The sequence below is a fragment of the Apodemus sylvaticus genome, chromosome 7 (assembly GCF_947179515.1).
Source record: "Apodemus sylvaticus chromosome 7, mApoSyl1.1, whole genome shotgun sequence".
Classification (NCBI taxonomy): domain Eukaryota; kingdom Metazoa; phylum Chordata; class Mammalia; order Rodentia; family Muridae; genus Apodemus; species Apodemus sylvaticus.
This window is the reverse complement of record NC_067478.1, coordinates 80,445,307-80,463,903: the sequence shown is the minus strand read 5'-3', so window position 1 is coordinate 80,463,903 and position 18,597 is coordinate 80,445,307. Positions and strand designations below refer to the sequence as shown.

General features: G+C 47.3%; 1 protein-coding gene across 3 annotated transcripts in view; it reads right to left on the bottom strand.

The window, feature by feature from the left end:
• Zbtb16 (zinc finger and BTB domain containing 16) overlaps positions 1-18,597 on the bottom strand; it is a 181,751-nt gene that overhangs the window by 88,817 nt on the left and 74,337 nt on the right. The gene's annotated exons all lie outside the window — the stretch shown is intronic.

Genomic DNA, 18,597 nt, shown 5'->3' with positions numbered 1-18,597 from the left:
CCCCCAGGCAGCACTAACTCATGCCCTCTCCCACCCCTCACTGGGCTGTGCCAGACTCAAGATCCTGCCATCTGCTACATTCAGAAGGGTGTATTCATGTCTTGTCTTTTCCCCCATCTCCAAGGCCCAGGGCTGGGTCTTTCCAAATGAGCCTGAGAAGAAACGGGTTCTATGAACAAGTATTCTTCTCTCCCTCCATAGCTAGATGCTCTTAGAGTAGCCATGACCCACCTCCAACCCCCAACAGACAGAAGAACTGCGCAAACACCAGACAACTTCAATCTAGAACAAGGTCCTTTATCCTGCCAGGGTTCTTCCATACCTGTCATCTCGTTACCAGAGTTAAGATTCTATGAAGTGGCATGTCATTACCATGGCAACAACTGGTCAAAAGCACCTAAAGTCTCTGCTGGGCTGTTTCTCTCAGACCCTTTGCCACAGAGCTGGTCATTTTCAAGGAACCCAGTGGACCAGCAAGTAGGGAGCTGAACATCAGGAGGGGCTCTGAGCTACTTATGCGAGCTGGTCCCAAATGCTGGCTCTCCTTCCAACCACACTCCCATCCTCAAGTCTCAGGGGTCACTGCTCAATCCAGGACCCAGCTACAACACCTACTCCAATCTCTGTTTCTTTCTTGTCACTAAGGATGGACCAAAGCAGAAAGTGGCAGACAGAGACAGGATGTGAGGAGCAGCAGGGCAGGTGGGAGAGACATGGGTCTGCAGTACTGCTGGGCAGAATGATGGTGTGCTATAAAACCATGGTGGGCGGTAAAGCTGGTACTATGCTAGGGGAAACTGGGTGATAGTACATACTCGGACTGGCATTGCCAAGTCACAAATGACACCCAGCCGCACACTGCTACCAACTTACAGATCCCAGCACTGTGCCAAAACCATTCAGTATCCCCCCAGGGGAGCCTCGGTATCATGCCAAGCAATGGGCCACCATGGCATGAGGACGGCACCCGACATCATGCGTGCAGTCTTCCCGATAGGGATCACAGGCAGTTCTTTGCAGAACTCTTTCTCAATCACATTGTTCTGTTTGCTGCCTTCCTCTTCCCCCTTGCCAAAGACAAATGATTTCTCAAGCACAAACACATAAACACACACGGTCTCCCACAACACTCTAGGGCGCCCCACCCATCCCCCATGCGTTATCTCACTCTTGGCTGTGGCTGATCTATCCAAATTGAGAAAGAGTACAGAACATTTTAACTGAACATTCTTTACTCTGATTATATTTCACAATGTCAGGGCACTGGGGCATGTCCGAATACTGTTTGGGGCAAAGTGTGTTTTTAAATAGCTTTCTCCTCCTCCTCCTCTTCTTCTTCTTCTTCTTCTTCTTCTTCTTCTTCTTCTTCTTCTTCTTCTTCTTCTTCTTTCTTTCTCTCTCTCTCTCTCTCTCTCTCTCTCTCTCTCTCTCTCTCTCTCACACACACACACACACACACACACACACACACACACACACACGGGCAGGGGGTGGAGCACAGTAGGACACTCCTGTCCCTTGTCTGGGCATGATAAATATTTGCCTTTTTAAGAGATATCTACACAACGCAAGACTCTTCAAGGGTGGTTTCCCAGGTGCTTTCCTGAAGGTTGATTAGGAATGGGGTCTAGCTGATTTTTACCTTTCAATCATTTATGTTAGCTTCCAGGGGTGTCCATGCCTGGAAGCATAGGAGGACAGACTCCCATATGCATTTGTTTTTCCAAAGGATTGTGGATGGTCAGTCTTCAGATCTGGGGAACACCACCAACAGCCTACACCCCATTCTTCCTCCAGAGTTCCAGATCAAATCTCTCAGCCCGATAAACACTCTTAAGTAACAACGTTGCCTTTTCCCTGGATATGAGAAGATTTGCTCAGCAATTGCTGAAAGTGGCTTTTCTTCCAGTTGCCAACCAGACTGGCACTGTGTGAAAGGTGATGGATTCCAGCCTGTTTCCTTGTAAACGTTTTGCAGGGCACAAGGAGGAAGGCCAAGCACACAGATGTGAGACCAACTCTCACCCTGACTCAGTCCTGGCTGGTTTAAAGTCCTTGAACAAGCCTTGTTGTCATACCCACTTGAATTATATTTTACTTTTTTGAGACAGGGGGTCTTTATGAAGGCCTGGTGGGCCTGAAACTTAATCTGTAGACCAGGCTGGCTTTGAGCTCTCAAAAGATCTGCCTGCCTCTGTTTCTTGAGTGCTGGGATCAGATGTGTGCGCTACCATGCCCAGTTATCAAATTCTTTCTCGCTTGTAAAATAATAAAACTTGGTAACTAAAATTGTAGGTGGAGATAAGTTTAATTATTCAAAAGTCTCAGCCATACCCTATTTGACTTTGCCTCCAAGCAGTTCCTGAAAGGGACACATATTTTCCTGGGCCATGAGCTGCTTGCCACTGCCTATTGTAATGTACTGTGACTCCCTGGTCATAGGCTATGATACAGCAGACAAAACTCTAGACCCAACCCAGCAATTTGTCCACTTTAAAACCTTTTAATCCAGAGGGCCTTTATTTTGTCTTTCTCTCCGCAAAAGAACCTTCTGGAACTCATCAGGAGCCTTTCCTCTGAACTGTTTCAGTCACCGTTTCTTCAGCAACACTTGTGTTCTGTCTTACCCAAATCTCAGGGGGAGCACACTGTCCCGAAACTGACCTACTAACTCAGTGCCCCACACAGGTTCCCAGAGACCCAGCATGGCATCCGAGTGAGTCCACATGGAGCAAGGGCAAAGGTCATGCTCCGCTGGCAGGGATAGCCAGACAAAGCACACAAAGTTCAAGACAGAAAGATGGGCAACCTCACAGGCCAGCCTGGGACATCAATGGCGCTCTATACAAGTTAGCTCATTAAAAAAAAAAAAAAACCATTTACCCAGCAAGGAAGAAGATCTAAAGAGGAGGCTTCTCTCAATTTCAAGAAAACCTAAGTGGCAGAGAAGAAATGAGCACATTCTACAGATGCAGCTACTAGTAGACCCTGCCAAAGTCTTCAGGGGAGCCCCTGCAGAGACAGAATCCCACCTAAAGCGGGAATAACACCTTTGTACTAGGCTACCTCTCTTTACCCACTGTCACCACATTCTGCAGAGATTTAGACCAAAATGCCAATCTTACCTTTCTCCTGGCCATGTTCAACACATCCACCCAGGCTTGTCCTGTCTTTTCACAAGGCTTAATTTCTTACTTTGCATTGCCTCCCTTGATGATGGACCTCCAGGAGGAAGCCAGACTGATGGCCGCCATTTTGAAAGTCACCTGATTCTAGAGTGGTTCCATCTATCTCAGTCAGCATGTGACCTAAAGTAACTCACTGTGCAGGGAACAGGGGTTCACTTATACCCAAGAAGATAAAAAAGTTAATTCCTGAACACCTCTACCTATTCCCTCAAGAAAGAGAATCACTATGAGAAATTAGACCTACACAAATCTGAACCTTTTAGCAACATAAGAAAAGGACTCATTTTCTCTCATTCTCTCCAATGTAGCTCCCACTAATAAAACCACTCCGGCCAGGTTGTTAATGGGACCATGTCTGTGCTCATTGTGTTTGCAATTCATGGAGATTCTGTCTGGTTTGGACCACTAGCTGTTCAATGGCAGATGCTTTGCCTATCTTGCCTTTGCTTCCTAAGACCCAATTTAAAGGGTCTGTTTGAGGCCAAAGAAACCCCTCCAAAAAAACAGAGATATATTCTCTTTATCCTAGAAATAATCAGAATATAAGAGCTACATAGGCAGCCTCCATTCCAGAACCAGCCCTTACCTTGTGTCTCCTGACACATAAGCAAGGCCTATGGTAATTTTCTGGAAAGATAAATATTAACCTTCACACCAACCTTATGTATCCAGAATAGGCCTCCATCAACCCAGCTCAAAAGGGACAGCACAAGAACATGCGTATTATCAAGGAGCGACCCTTCCTATCTTCTCTACTTCAGTCCCCAGAGACAGCTGGCTCTAACCTTAAGAGAGCCCTGCATGTACACCCTCTACAGAAGCTGTCCACTTCCATCTACTCAGCGAAGGACCAAGGAGGCCAGATGAGGAGGGGCTTCAGGGCATCACCAAATGAAAAAAGACCAGAGGCTCTAGCTTGTGAATTGGGGGGTGGGGTGGGGATGAGGAAGCTCAAGGCCCAGTACTGGCCACGCCTCATTTCTTCTCATGTTTTGTTTAGGGATAAAGGGCAAAGATGGGACTTATCCCCCAAGCAAGAAAGGTTAAGAGAAAAATTCTGGTTCCACTAGCCCAAGGGCTGTACACCCTCACTCAGCTAAGAGGAAGCTAAAATAGCGTGACCTGTGAGTTTGTGGGGAGAGGAGATCAGAACAGGGAATCAGGCCATTCATTACCTGGGAACTAGGACCAGCCACCGGAAGAGAATAGCCAGACACTGGACACTGCTTTACCCATTCTTGGTTAGCTGATGTATCTTCAGAACTAATGCTCAGACCAGTAAGGCCGTGATGGCCCTTCCAATTCACTCAGGGCCTGATCAGAGGCTATGGCAGCCCCCTGACACTGGCAATTTTCTTCTGTTTGTTTGTTTGTTCTATTGTTTGTTTGTTTGGGTGGTACTCGGAACTAAAAACCTTGAACATGCATCCCCCCCCTTTAGTTTTTTTCCACTGTGATGCAGGATCTCCCTAGGTCACCAGGCTGCCTTGTCCTCCTAGGGTCTCAGCCTACAGAGCAGATGTGGTGACAGGTCTGCAACCCTAACTCCAGCCAGGGCTTCTGCCTTTTAATCTCACAACCATGGGTTTTAGTTTCATATTTGTTACTATGATAAAATGCTTTGGCAAAAGCTAGCCTAGTAGGAGGAAAACGTAGTTTATTTCTGCCTACAATTCCAGGTGAAAGTCCATCACAGACACCACAGCAGAGAAGTCACACGTGTGAGGAGCTGGAAGCAGCTGGGCACATCTGCAGTTGAGAGCAGGGAGAGATGAACCCTGCAGGCTCACCTGCCTGCCTGTGCTCAGCTCAGCTTTCGCTACTCTTAGACAGCTCAGGTCCCTGCCCACTGAGAAGGGCATCCTTATGATGACAGTCAATCATAGACACCAGCAAGCCCAATGGAGACGCTACCTCATTGAGACTTTTTCTCCCCTAGGAGATTCTGGGCTATGTCAAGTTGACAGGATTTGACCCATTTGGTGTTTCTAAGGCAGCCTCAAGAAGTGTATGTGAATGATATCCAGACCAAGGTCTAAATGCATTCTCCAAAGCCTGAAGCCGGATGTGAACAAAACCTTCTCAAAGGCCCTCTACTTACAGGGGAAGCTAGGCCCATGCAAGCTCCTGGGCCTCTCTGTCAACAAACACTGACTCCTAGCCAATCTCTCCCTGTGGGGACAACATGAACTAGGCCAAAGCTTCCAGCACCAAAAGAAACAGACTCCCAGCACAGCTGTAAAACCTTCTGGCTGGGCTCACTCACCTTTCTAAACAGCAGCTAAATTGAGAGAAAGAAGAGACTTCAATCTTAGGCCTTTCTCACCTTCCTCAAGACTGTTGTAGGTTTTTGTTTTTGTTTTTGTTTTGTTTTTTAAGTCCTAAGTCTGAGACTCACAGACCCTTATTTCACATAGCAGGTCAAAGGTCAACCAGTCAATGGTATTCTGAGGAAGTGCTGGCACAAAGATGAGCCCATTGGAGATTTCCTCTCCAAAGCCAACTTCCAGGGAAATGGAAGCCATTCAAACTATCCAGCCTGGTCTCCTGCACTTTCTGCAGGTTTGTTGCCTGTCTACTTCCTTGTTTTTGTTTTTGACACAACATTTGGGTTTACCTGTGTAACTCTGATTCACCCTGAAATCACTCTGTAGCCCAGGCTGGCTTCATGCTCATGATCCCCTTGCCTCAAGCTCTCAAATGCTGGGATTACTGCATGTACCAACACGCTCAGCCTTCTGCAGGGATCTCCATGAGAAAGGAAACCTTCACTCAGTGCTACCACAGACCTCCACCTTAAACCAAAGCAAGCTCTTCACAGGGCCCGAGGACACTTGATGAATGTTCCCTACCTTCTAAGGGTGACATTAGATCTTCCCAGAGAATGTTTCTTAATGTCACCAGCAGTGTCATATTCCAGGCGGGGTCATTAGTCATTCCTAGTGTCACTGTGCTATATACATCACTCGAGACTAAGCTGTTTCTATGTTCCTCAGGGCTCCAAGCTTAAGCACAGGAATCATGGTTCCACCTCTGCCTTTAACTGCAGACTCAAGCAGAGACGGAGACACGGAATTTCTAGCAAGGTGGTCTCCAGCTGCTCTAAGACAGAGGGACACACCTGGCCACTGCCACATTGTCCCATACACCTGCCTGGTGGCTGGAGAGTGTGCTTGAGCCCCAGGGGAAGGTCAAGGACAGTTTCAGCCTCAGCTAGGCATGGGTCCCTTTCATTTTCTCAAGACAGAAGGGAAATTATCCTTTCAACCGCTTCTTTTTAAAAATGTGGAGATTAGACAGTCATTTGACAAGCTTCACATGAGTAGTTGGTATTACTACAAATTATCCTTCTAGCAATATAGTTCATGGCTCTCTGACTAGTCAATATTAATAAACATTACCCAATGCTTTTACAACACAATTTATTTTTTAATACAGATCTTTATGTATGCCATAAAGTAAATATACTAATAAAAGCCAAGGATTTCAAAGAAGTGATTTTAAAAATAACGAGAATGAACAGTATTGGTTAACACATTCCCTGCTGCAGGTTTGCTAGGGATGCACGCCCACAGAGGATGAGAGACAAGGGGCCATTTTGGTTGACTTGGAGTCTCTGTGAGGGAAGGAGAAGGAACATCAAGGAGCCATGCTCTCCCAAGAATCATTCAGAGAGAAGGTCTGTGCTGACCAGGCATGTGCTTCTGGGCTGGGAGCAGGACCAGTGGTTTTTACTCCAGGTATCCTAGCATATAGCAGACATCCCTGGGCAAACCTCTTGTCTCTCCAGCCTTTCCATTTACATCTTTGCAGCCAGGCACAACTAGATCAAGATGATCTCCTATGTTCTTGATAGTCAGCCTTACAAACTGCAAGGTGGTGGGGCCAATGCAGGCTACACTGGCTGTCCCCTGTCCCCTTCAGAGGGGTCCACACCACATGTGAAAAGTTTCATGTAAAGCACAATGCACCTTATGAAATGATGGAAACAAACCTAAAAAGGGAATTTGAAGAGAAAAGGTGGGAGATGGAGAAGCCTGCTTTCCCTCTGTACACATATCCACCCACTTCAGTACAAGGAGAACTGCACCTGCTGCCCACGAGAGAAATCTCGTCTCCACCCCATTATGGACTCCCAGAATGAAAGCCATTCATACCTCACTGACCCCTAGCTGTCCAACTAATGAGGGGGCGGGGCAGTCCTATGCTTCAAAAAGCATCCAAGGCCTGGGGAGATAGTTCCGTAGGTAAAGTGCACATAAGGACCCCCAAGATCAGACCTCCAGTTCCTACATGAAAGAGGGGTGTGGTCTTGTATATCTATCTGTAAGCCTAGTACTGGGAAGGTGGGAAAGATGGCCCGATCCCTAGAGATGACTGGCTAGCAGATCCAAGCAGTGGAGGAGCTCTGGATTCAGTGAAACCCTGTTTTCAAAGATAAGGTGGAAAGCAGGTGGTGGTAGCCCTTGCCTTTAATCTCAGTGTTTGGGAGATAGAGGCAGGTGGATTTCTTTGAGTTCAAGGACAATCTGATGTACAGAGGGAATTCCAGTCAATCAAGACTGTACATAGTGAGAGCCTTTCTCAAGAAAAGAAAACTGAAGGAAAAAGAGGGGGAAGTTAGCAGGAAGGGCAGAATAGGAAATGACAATGTACCATGCTGATCTATCTCCCTGAGGAAGTGTTCCAAGATGAAACCTCAGGGCCTCTAAGCATTGGGTGGCCTGGGCTCCCGGCTGTTACATAACCTACCCCTTGTTTTAAAATATTGAGTTCTCCCAAGTCATTTATTTGAAATATCTCTATCAACAAATTTCACCAAGAACAAAAGTTTTTCATTTGGGCTCTGAGCTGTGGGCTGATGGTATCACACACAATCACATACAGTCTCTTTCAACAAGGTCTTAGCATGCTTATCTGTGAAGTTGCTGGTAGCCAAATATGACTGAAATGTTCTATTTATGCTCACTGGATTAAGGAGATGTTGCAACACTGCACAAAAACCTGGCAGATGTAAGCAAGGTATTACAGCCAAGGCAGTTAAGATCTGGAGGCAGGAATCAATACACACGTTTGTAGTTTTTCTTTTAACAAAGAAGAAAAGTTGTGGTGTGTGTTTAAAAAAAAAGAAAAAGAAAATGAGAGAAGAGAAAAATAGTAAAAACCTTCAAGATTTATAGCATGTCTGAGCTTCTTCCAAACCCAAAACAGGGTACCGTGGTGCACACTAGATGGTGTCAGCCCAGGGGAAACGAAAATAAATCCAAAGCAGTCTCTCCGGTTCCTCAGGGCCCTATAAGGGAATCAGGCTACGGTTATGGACGAGCAGGGCCTGATTTTTTTTTAAATCCTTCTCTCTGTCTCCCATACAAGGTTTTTCTCCAGCACAAATAGCCAGTTTCCATGAAAACAGCTTTCAAAACTCTACAGACACTTTGGGGGATCTCCCAGTGCTGCCTGAGTATGGGAGGTGTCTTTGCCTCTTGGTTATCAAGAATTGTTTCTTGGGTTTCCACTTCAGTCAGGGGACCAGAATGCTGCCTGTGAATCCCAGGGACCCATCTGCAAACTTGGACCACTGTGGAGAATAACGGGGCCTCCTAAGGCTCCCGCAAGCCCACACCTTCGGAATTAAACCACTCTGAAAACCCTTTTAATGTATATTGCCTCATTCTTCCTGCTTACTACACTGAAAATTAAATTACTTTTCTATGAGGTCTGAGCTAGCGAGCCAGGCTCTCTTTATCAGTTGTGAACACCAGAGATGAGCTGGGCAGATTATCTCTATGGACATCAAATCACATTCAAATCACAGTGGGAAAATTATTGTCATTTTAATGAAGGGGAATGCAGATTTTTTTTATTTTTTACTATTATTATTATTTTTTTTTTTTAGTTTTTGAGATAGAGATTGAGATTTGTCCGTTTTGAGACAGACTGTTACTTTAAAAAAACAAACAAAAACAAAACCTACTGCCACCCCCCCTATACCACATTCTTCTAGAACAATGAGGAAAATACTAATACTAATATTACTACTAACAATAATAAATTTAATCCTAAAATCTCAGAGGCAGAGCATCTCTTGACTTTGAGGCCAGTCTGGTCTACATAGAGAGTTATAGGGCAGCCAGGGTTGCTCACAGTGAGACCCAGTCGAAAGAGAGAAGGGAGAGGAGAACGGAGGGAGGGAGGAGAGGGGAAGGAGGGGGAGGAGAGAGAGAGAGAGAGAGAGAGAGAGAGAGAGAGAGAGAGAGAGAGAGAGAGAGAGAGAGAGAGAACAATCAAGTCACTTTGGGTTATTTAATCCCAAAGGGAGAGTGCACCTTATTTCACACTGAAGGGGCTTTCTGAAAACCACCAGTCAGAAAACACACACTGGATGAGACTCCCACACCTGAGCTACAGAGAAGCACAGAGAAGTCCCAAGGCAAAGAGGGAGAACGATGGCCCCCTCACTCCACTTGCAGGATCATCTCACACAGGCTTCAGGACGCACCACAGGGAGGACATGTTGACTCTTTCCCTAGCAGTGCCCATGCTGTGTCTGCCACGCGCCTGTGTGCCAGCTCCTGCATAAGCCAGACTGTGCCGGTGCCACAGCCTGCCAGGGTAGCTTCTAGAGCAACAGTGCTCTGTAGCTGTGCTTTCTTAGTCTCCTTTCTAGGGTCTAACACTCCCTGCAGGTGCATTTGCTGTCCTTTATCTCACCTAGACTGTAAGCGTTGTCAAGGCGGAAGCTATCCAGTGCGCTGTCAGAAGCTGGCAGGAAGCCTGGGACACCGTCAGTGGGTATTTCTAAACAGGACTTTATTGAGATATTATCCACACACCCTACAATTTACCTTTTCTAAAGTGTACTGTTGAGAGGGTTTGCTTTTAGTACATTCACAGAAGTGTGCGCCCATCACCACCATCTGACATCTGATTCTAGAATATTTTCTCTGCACTAACAATGGCTGCTCTCTCTTCTGTTCAAGCTAGCTGACCTACCTTCTCCGTGCAGTCACCGATCTTGAACATCTCACAGATGTAGAAATCATACAAGACAGACCCCCTTTAGATGTCACTTCTCTCACAGAACACACTTGTTGAAGGTTCATCTATCAGATGTACACAGGTTACCTCCTTCTTCCCTATAGTGGAATAGTATGCTGCTGTATGTCTATAGCACATCCTGTGCATCCATTCACCAGATGATGGGCATGCAGCTGTTTCAGCCTTGCAGATGTTGCAACTGTTGCTCTGAGCGTCAGCATGCAAGTTTGGACCACTCTCACATATATTATTTCAACCCCCTCCCTGTATCTGAAGTCCAGACTCAATAATTGAATGACACCATTCCCTAAACAGATTTAGCTGAAAAACCGGAAAGGGATCCTGGCTCAATTGTGACCATTTTTGATTTGGTCAACGGTGGGCTGTGTGATTTCACAGCCCTGCTGTCTCAGCTGGGAGGGCTGAGAGCAGACAATGCTTGAAAATGAAAATGTTTGGTGTTGAGGGTGGAACTTCTCTGCAGGACATTTGCTTAGCACACATAAGGCCGTGCATTCAATCTTTGTATTACGGTCTACGCACATGCAGATATCTCAAAAACAGACAAATGAAACAAATAAACAAAATAACATGACAAATTCTAAGAGAGGGGCCCACAGAGTTTGCAGCTGGGCAAACCACAAGTTAAGTCTGCCCTCTCTGCTTGAGCTTGCCTAAGGAGGCAGGGCATCCTGAAGCAGGAGGCTCAGAGATGCTCTGTGCACAGGTCCTTAACTTCTTGCCCCCTTCTCTGTGTAGAAGGCAGCAGGTTCCCTTGCTACACAGACTCCTTGCAAAGAACAAACAAACAAAGGCAGAGACTGAGCGAGGCCCTCTGTAAGCTGCAGGTAATTAAAACAGCCTGTAAATGCCCCAACAGAAAGCACTTCAAAGAGCCAGTAATTCCAGCAATGGCCAGTCAAGACTGTGTGGTGTAAAAATTATGAGTTTTCCCAACGGGGAGCTTTGTGTGAAAAGGACAGGAGTTGGTGGCAAAGGGGTGGGAAGGGGGTGAGCCACACAGAGGGGGGTTTAAAATTGGTGTCCGTATTCAGGGTGCAAAAGACTGTATATATGTGAGGCACACACATGAGCCAGAGAATGAACAGTGTGTGTGTGTGTGTGTGTGTGTGTGTGTGTAAAACAAAGAGAGAGAGAGAGAGAATGAGAGAGAGTGCACACATTTATCAACGTTGAGAAGATCCAAGCATGTGGGCAGAGATAAAAGGAAAAATAAAATAAAGGCAACAAATACACATCCTCTTCCCTGCTGGGCCTCGTTTTCATGAGAAGTACCAGGCAGCTCGCATGCTCCTCTGCCTCCTGACAAGTTCATAGGCCATGCATAACACCCAGACAGAGCTAGGGCCCTAGGAGCAGCTCTGGCCCAAGCCACTGAGCCCTGCTGCAGCGCCCTGGTTCTGCTGCTTTCCTTCCCAGCCTGGTGCACACCAGCCCACAAGTGACTGCAGGTTATTATCTTGAAACTGGGGATGAAAAAGGGAGGCAGATTTTTCACCTTGACAGATACCATTCACTAAGTCACCCTCCGTGCTGCCTACTGCCTGCCCTGGTACTCTGTGCTGAGATGCCGTGGTGACAGGGTTCAGGGTTCTGCTTTTTATAACATATGACAGATCTGAGGTTGTGATTCATAGCACAACAAGGCAAACAAGGCCCTATGTTCAATTCATAGCACTGTAATAATAATAATAATAATAATAATAATTTAATATTAATACTATGACACAATACAGAAAACCCAGTGATTGTATGTATGTATGTCAGTAGTCACCTGTATGTCAACAGTGTATCATACATTAACAAAATAGAGAGCTGCTGGGCGTGGTGGCACATGACTTTAATCCTAGCACTACAGAGGTAAAGGTAGGTGGCATTCTGTGAGCTCAAAGCCAGCCTTGTTTGCACATTAAGTTCCAGGCCAGCCTGCAATATATAGTGAAACCCTGTCTCGACAAACAAACAAATAAATAAAGTCCTATCATGGTAGGATAATTCTCAAGACCTCATGTCCTCTCAGGAGGGACCTCACACTCTCAAAGGATCACATGGGCTAGAATCACCTTTCCTAGTGCCTCCCTCCCTGAGACCACCGCGCTTGCCTTGCCTTGCGTGTCTGCGGTTACACAAGAGGCATTGGTATTAGTGAGCCTCCGCTCGCTTTCTCCTCTGTCTCTCCTTCTAGGTAGGCAACCAGAAGACAGCTTTGCCTTATTCATCTGAATTCTCAAGTCCAACAAAGGGCACAGGGATAATAGCTACCGAGAAGACACGTTGTTGGATGGATGGTTGAGGGATTGGTGGGTATCGATCACATGGTAGATGATAAATCCATCAGGACCTGGGTGGGATACAATGCCCACCAGCTCCTTAACTGCTATCAGTCGCCAATTAAACATCCACCCAGTGCCCCGGAACCTAAAGCTTGAAGAGGCATTTGGGAGAAGGGTTAACGCTCACCCACCTAGCAAAGAGCCCTACCCCAGCTGGTGCCTTTATTTCCCCATAAACAAAATCCCTGCACGCCTCCCTCCAAGCCCCGCTCACTAACTCCTCACTGCATTGCTGGCTTTAAGCCCACCCATAAAAGTGTCCTCTACTATTTTTACTCAATGAGCTTTCATTTTTCCCCCTCCCCCCTTTTTGTAAATGAGAAAGGGAAGCCTACCTCCTAATGGGGATGGGAGAGGAAGCAAAGTGGGAGCTCTTAAATGGACCATAACTTCACAGACCGCTTTCCTTCACCGCCGCCCACATCTGCCCCTCCCCCTCCCTGTGTCTCTGCATCCCCTCCACCCCCACCGCCCCTGCATCCTCTCTCCCCTCTCCATTCAAAACAAGATGCATGGATTTTGGACATTTGATTACTTTTAAGTATATATTTTTCCCTCAAATAGACTGAATACAATGGTTAGGAAATGTGACAGAAAACTATTCTGAGCCATTTATTGCCTTAATACCCACCTTTGTCCAACAGGCAGTTTTGACAACAGCGATAAATTCCAAATTTATGTCAACAGAGCATATGTTGAACACCTCATTTCTGAGCTAAAGCGGCATGCTGCCCTATAAATCACCGTTCTGTTTGAAATGAAAGTAGATTACAGGCCTGTGTTATTGAGCAGTTAGAGCTATAGTCATATAAATCAGAACTTTTAACTCTAGGCAATCCGTTGTGCAATTAACTAAAGGGTACTTTGTCATTTCAAGGCTTGTGCACAGGCTTGGCAGGGCACAAAGCTACCGGGAAGGGGGTGGGAACGGAAAAGTTTGCCGGCAACAAGAGGGCTGTAGACTGCTGCAGCCTGGACCCAACCCTGCCCTGTTTTACCCGCAGCCACCGCCACACACTGCTGAGCCTGCCAATGGGGGACACCGGGCACAGACAAGCTTGAGATCAGCGTCTGCTGCAAAGACATCACATTCGAGTTTGTCTCTCAGGCACCTCGAGAAGACCCAGCACCTTTGCACTCCTTCATGAAGCATTTTCTAAACGCTGTCTTGGGTGCTAAGATGACCTGAGAGGACTGCTTGTGGAGTTCTGTCAGAGGAGGACTTGCCTACCCATGTGCAAGACCTAGAGTGTCCCATCCGCAAGGAGGCCACAGACACACAAGAGGCGAATTAAAAAAAACAAACAAATAGTAAGTAATATTTAGATGATGTCAATAAGGAAGAACGAATAGAAACTTGTACAACACACAGCTCAGCCTTATGACCGCCCGACTCTGCGCATTCTGCCCTCGGAACAATCATATGACGCGCCAATTATTTTTATTTCTGTTTTACTGAGGAGAAAACTGAAATGCAGAACAATGACAACAACAAAAACCAGCTTGCCCAAGGCAATGGGAGAGGCCAGGCGAGAGAGCCTGGCATGATTAAGACAGTCCAACAGGCTAAAGAGCCAGACTCGGGTGCTAACCCCTACACTCAAACCCCAGGTCTACAGTAGACTGGGAGTCTCAGTTTTCTTGCCTATCAGAAGAGGCAGAAATGGCAGCATGACTTCACCAGGCTGTTGAGGATGGACTACATGGGAGCAAACACAGCGATGACAACGCTGAGCAGCTGGGCTGAAGGACAGGGAGACACCCTGGCTCCACGACCAGGACACAGACCTGGACAAAAGAGACTGAGGCAAGAGAAAACGATAGAGGGGACCCAAAAAGGAGGAAGTGTTGCTGTGTCAATATGCCAAAAAAAAAATCCATATATGTCCAACATGCTATGGGGGGGGGGTACAAAGAGGAACAGAGAAACTGTGGGTGCTGAAGCTGACATGGCGTTGAAGAGAGGGTCGAACAGAGCTTGTTTTCAGAGGTTTCTACATGGAAGAGCTCTCGCTACCCAGGTAGTGTCAAGAACAGAAACCCCTTGCATGTCTAAGACTTGAGCCAAGCTAGACAAGTATTCAGGAGACTGGCCTGATTCATCTCAAATGGTCTCATGGAAAAGTAGGAACAGAGATGGTAACCTAGGCTGCATTAGGCAGGATCCTGGCCAAGAGGATGGGGCCTTTGCTCTCACACTGCCACGCCCTGGAGAAGAGGCACCAAAACCTTTCTTGCAATAGCAGTTAGCTAGGAGCAGAAGGTTTGGTGTGGGCCGGGACCACGGAAGCAGAGAAAGGAATGAAGTACCCAAATTCTAAATTGAGAATGACAATATTTCCAAAGTTAGTCATTAGGTCAGCCTTCCAGAACAAGATGGCCATACAAGATGCTCCTAAGAGGGTGAGAGAAGATGCTTCTATTTCTAAAGGTCCCTGGCTCCACAGATTATAAACAACCATGATAGAAAACCCAAAAGAGCCCAAAGAGCCTTTGCTTCTGTTTGTTCCCGGTTGCTCTGGTTGCTCTGTTTGCTATTCAGTTCAGCATGCCACCACAGCCCTGGAGCAGCGATGTCAGGTAGAGTGTGCAGTTGAAGGGCTGTGACATGTTACTTTGTCCCTCTGGTAAGCAACCACACCATCAATTCAATATGGTGGGAAGCAAAATCACTCGGAGTCCCCTTTCTCTCAACCTACAAAGTCTGAGGGAGGAGGCTTCCAGAGGCTCACTGGCCATCCGCTAGCTGGACAGTGTACCACAGGTTCAGTGAGAGACCCTGCCTCAAAATATAAGGTAAACAGTGACTGAGGAAGGCCTTTGATGCCACACTTTGGGCCTCCACATATCCCCCCCCACACACACACACCACATACAGAAGGGAGGGAGTGAAGGAGAAAGGGAAGAGGGAGAGAGAGAGAAGAAATAAGGAAGGGAGGACACGAGGGAAAGAGTCACATGATTTTGGATGCTGTGTCCTAATGACCACAAAACCCAGGCTGAGTAAGAAAAAATAAAATTGGCAAAGGCCTCCATTGAGGTGGGCTCAAGATGGGGCTGAGCAGATACCAAGGGTCCGGAAGGCATTGTCCAGTAGCACAGCATCAGTCCTGGCTAAGGTCAGCACCCTGGACACAAGCCAACTCCAGCAGATCAGAGTGGTACGAAGGGTTCCAACCACAGACGTGGGCCAGGAAAGCAGAAAAAAAAGAGCTATGGGAGGACCATGGTGGCTTAAAGTACGGGCCTGGCGTGCTCTGTAAGCCTCAGTGCAGCCTTCCTATCGTGACATATGGCACTACAGAACATCTGGCCTTGGAGACAAGCCAGGCATTCCAAACCTCCTCCTCCACGGCCTCCCATTCATGGAAAACTGGATTTCTTTCGAGAATATTGAAGTGACAGGCCCTTCCTGCCAGTTACTGTGCTTGGCCACTTGCCAATGTGCTCAATCTTGTTCTGTGGCTGGAACCTAGTAAGTAAAAAATATACATATTACAGAAACGGGCACCCTCCCTAGAGCCCTTACCACACACATGTGGACACGTGAGCGAGTTTCCCCTCCCACCTCCACATACCAACCACCTCCTACCTTCTGGATGAGCAAACTGCTTGCCTTGGGGAGGGGAGGGGTGGGGGAGGGGAGAGGAAACCTCTAGGAGATAGTTGTTTAATGTCTGAAATGTGGCGGGTCACACGGAGTAAGCACGTTCCATTCAGAGAATCATTAGGGGGTAGTATAGTAAAATCAGGTTTCCCCATTTTCAAGGAAAACTCAAACAAGCACCTGAACAAACTACCCTTCTTCACAATGGAACAGGTGGGAAGGGAGTGCAGACAGTAACAATAACCAGTAGGGAAGAGGAAACCAGGGGAGTTACCTCGATTGACCAGTAGCAAAAGACTATGAACCAAAAGTGCCAGCCCACAGGCTGGACAGAGGGTCAATGGCTAAGAGTGCTTATCTTCTAGAGGTCTGGGGTTCGTTCCCAGCACCAGCACCAGGCAACTCACAACAACCTGCAGCTCCAATTCCAGAGGACTCTGACACCCCCTTCTGGCTTCATCAGGTACCTGCATATGTGTGTGAGAACAAACGTGCCCGTACTTACATGTACACACACACACACACACCACTTTCATTTTCTTTTTTTATGTTTCTCCACTGGTGTTGGAGTATGGTCCTCCACATTGTTGCAACCGCTCCATTTCTACACGCCCACCAAGGTTTCTTAATGCACATGTTATACATCCTTACAGAATCACTTTGAGAAGAGGAAGAGGCTTGCATCCGTCTCTTTTTGAGATTGAAACTGGCCTGGGACAGGTAAGAAACCGGTGAGTATACGTGAGCGGCTCCCCTGTGAAGAAGGGACTGAGCAATGGTCTTTCCGGCCGTTCAAGCTGTCTAAGAACGCAAGGCATGTGGCCAGTCGCAGCGAAGGGCTTTCAAAGGGACACACTATGTCTGCCAAGAGTCCATAATCAAGCAGGGAACACAAGACATTATACACCAAACAGGAACAAGAGAGAGGTGAGGTGACAAGGAGAGGGAGTTCCGAGGCTTAAGGCTGCAGGAAGAATACCAGCAGTTTCACGTGGAGGCTCCAAGCAACCTATGCAAAAAATAGCCTGTTTTCTATATGGAAGATTATTGCCATCTGGGGTCACACCCACCTCAAACCTCTATCCCTCCTTCTTTCAGCTCCTACATCCTTCCTTGGCCTCTGCTGCAAAATTCTAAAGTCTACCCAAAACTGAAATAGCAAATCCTACCCACCCCTTAGTCACACAGCCTCTACTCCCGCCCCCACAGTTAAAATCCATACCTGGCCCTAAGAGCTACCTCCTGTCCTCCCCACATCACCGGTTTAGGGGCTCAGGCCTGAAGAACAACACCAGCCAAGAGCCGCCATGCATCTCCTTATCCTGGGTCTCCTCAGGGTCCTCATTTTGTGTACAAACAACACACCATACCTTGCTTGCTACCTTCTTCAAGAACTCACCTGAAGAACTGTGTTCTTCTGCAGGTGCAGAGGGGAACACTTTTTATAGGGTTTCTCTGTATAGCCCTGGCTGTCCTGGAACTCACTCTGTAGACCAGGCTGGCCTCGAATTCAGAAATTCGCCTGCCTCTGCCTCCCAAGTGCTGGGATTAAAGGCGTGCACCACCACTGCCAGGCCTGTCTATACTTTTATCAGCAGAGCAAGATGATGTTCTTGGACTGCCAAGTAGCACTTCATGCCCAATTCTTGTCTGATCTCTGGGGCCAGGAGGGAAACCTCAGCAAGACGGTCTGCTCTGCAGAAAGCCCCCTGCTCTCTCTGACCAAGGAGAGAACAGAGGGCCTGCCAAGCTCGCTGAAACAAAGTAACAGAGTAGGCAGACAAGTGATCTCCCTCCCGAGAGACACAATCTAACTCCCACGCACTGGCCTTGTGGACGCCCCCAACCTCTCTCCGCAGCTTGCTTGCGAGCTGCGAGGATTTAGAAGCCTGAAAATCCTCCTGTCTCATCATATAAATACTTAATTGCCATCTCGACGTCCTCTTTGTATCTCATCTGTATACTCAACCAATGCATCCACCAAGTTCCTGCCCAGGGAGGATGAGAAGGGCAGAGGGCCTGTGCCATCTCTTCTCTCTTCACTTCCTTTTCTTTCCTACAGCACTTCCATCTGGACCGGCTCTTCCTCACAAGAGCCTGGGAGGAAGGAGGCCAGAGGCATGATGGCATCTTTGGCGGCTTCTGGCAGTGACCTCAATCAGGACGACATATGAGACTGGGTTTCTCTTTTGGAGGGCAGCTGATGGTAACTGACTTCAAACAGTAAACGGTAGCAGTCTCCAGAACAATGTCCCCTAAAGGTCAATGCTGCATACAAGAAACAAGAGAAGACATATCCTTCCAAATCTGAGACAGTTCAGAAAGCCTGGATGTACCCAGGCCTTTGCACCCAGCTGTGGCAGGTGGATCTCTGAGCTCCAGACCAGCCTGGTCTAGAGAGTGAGTTTCA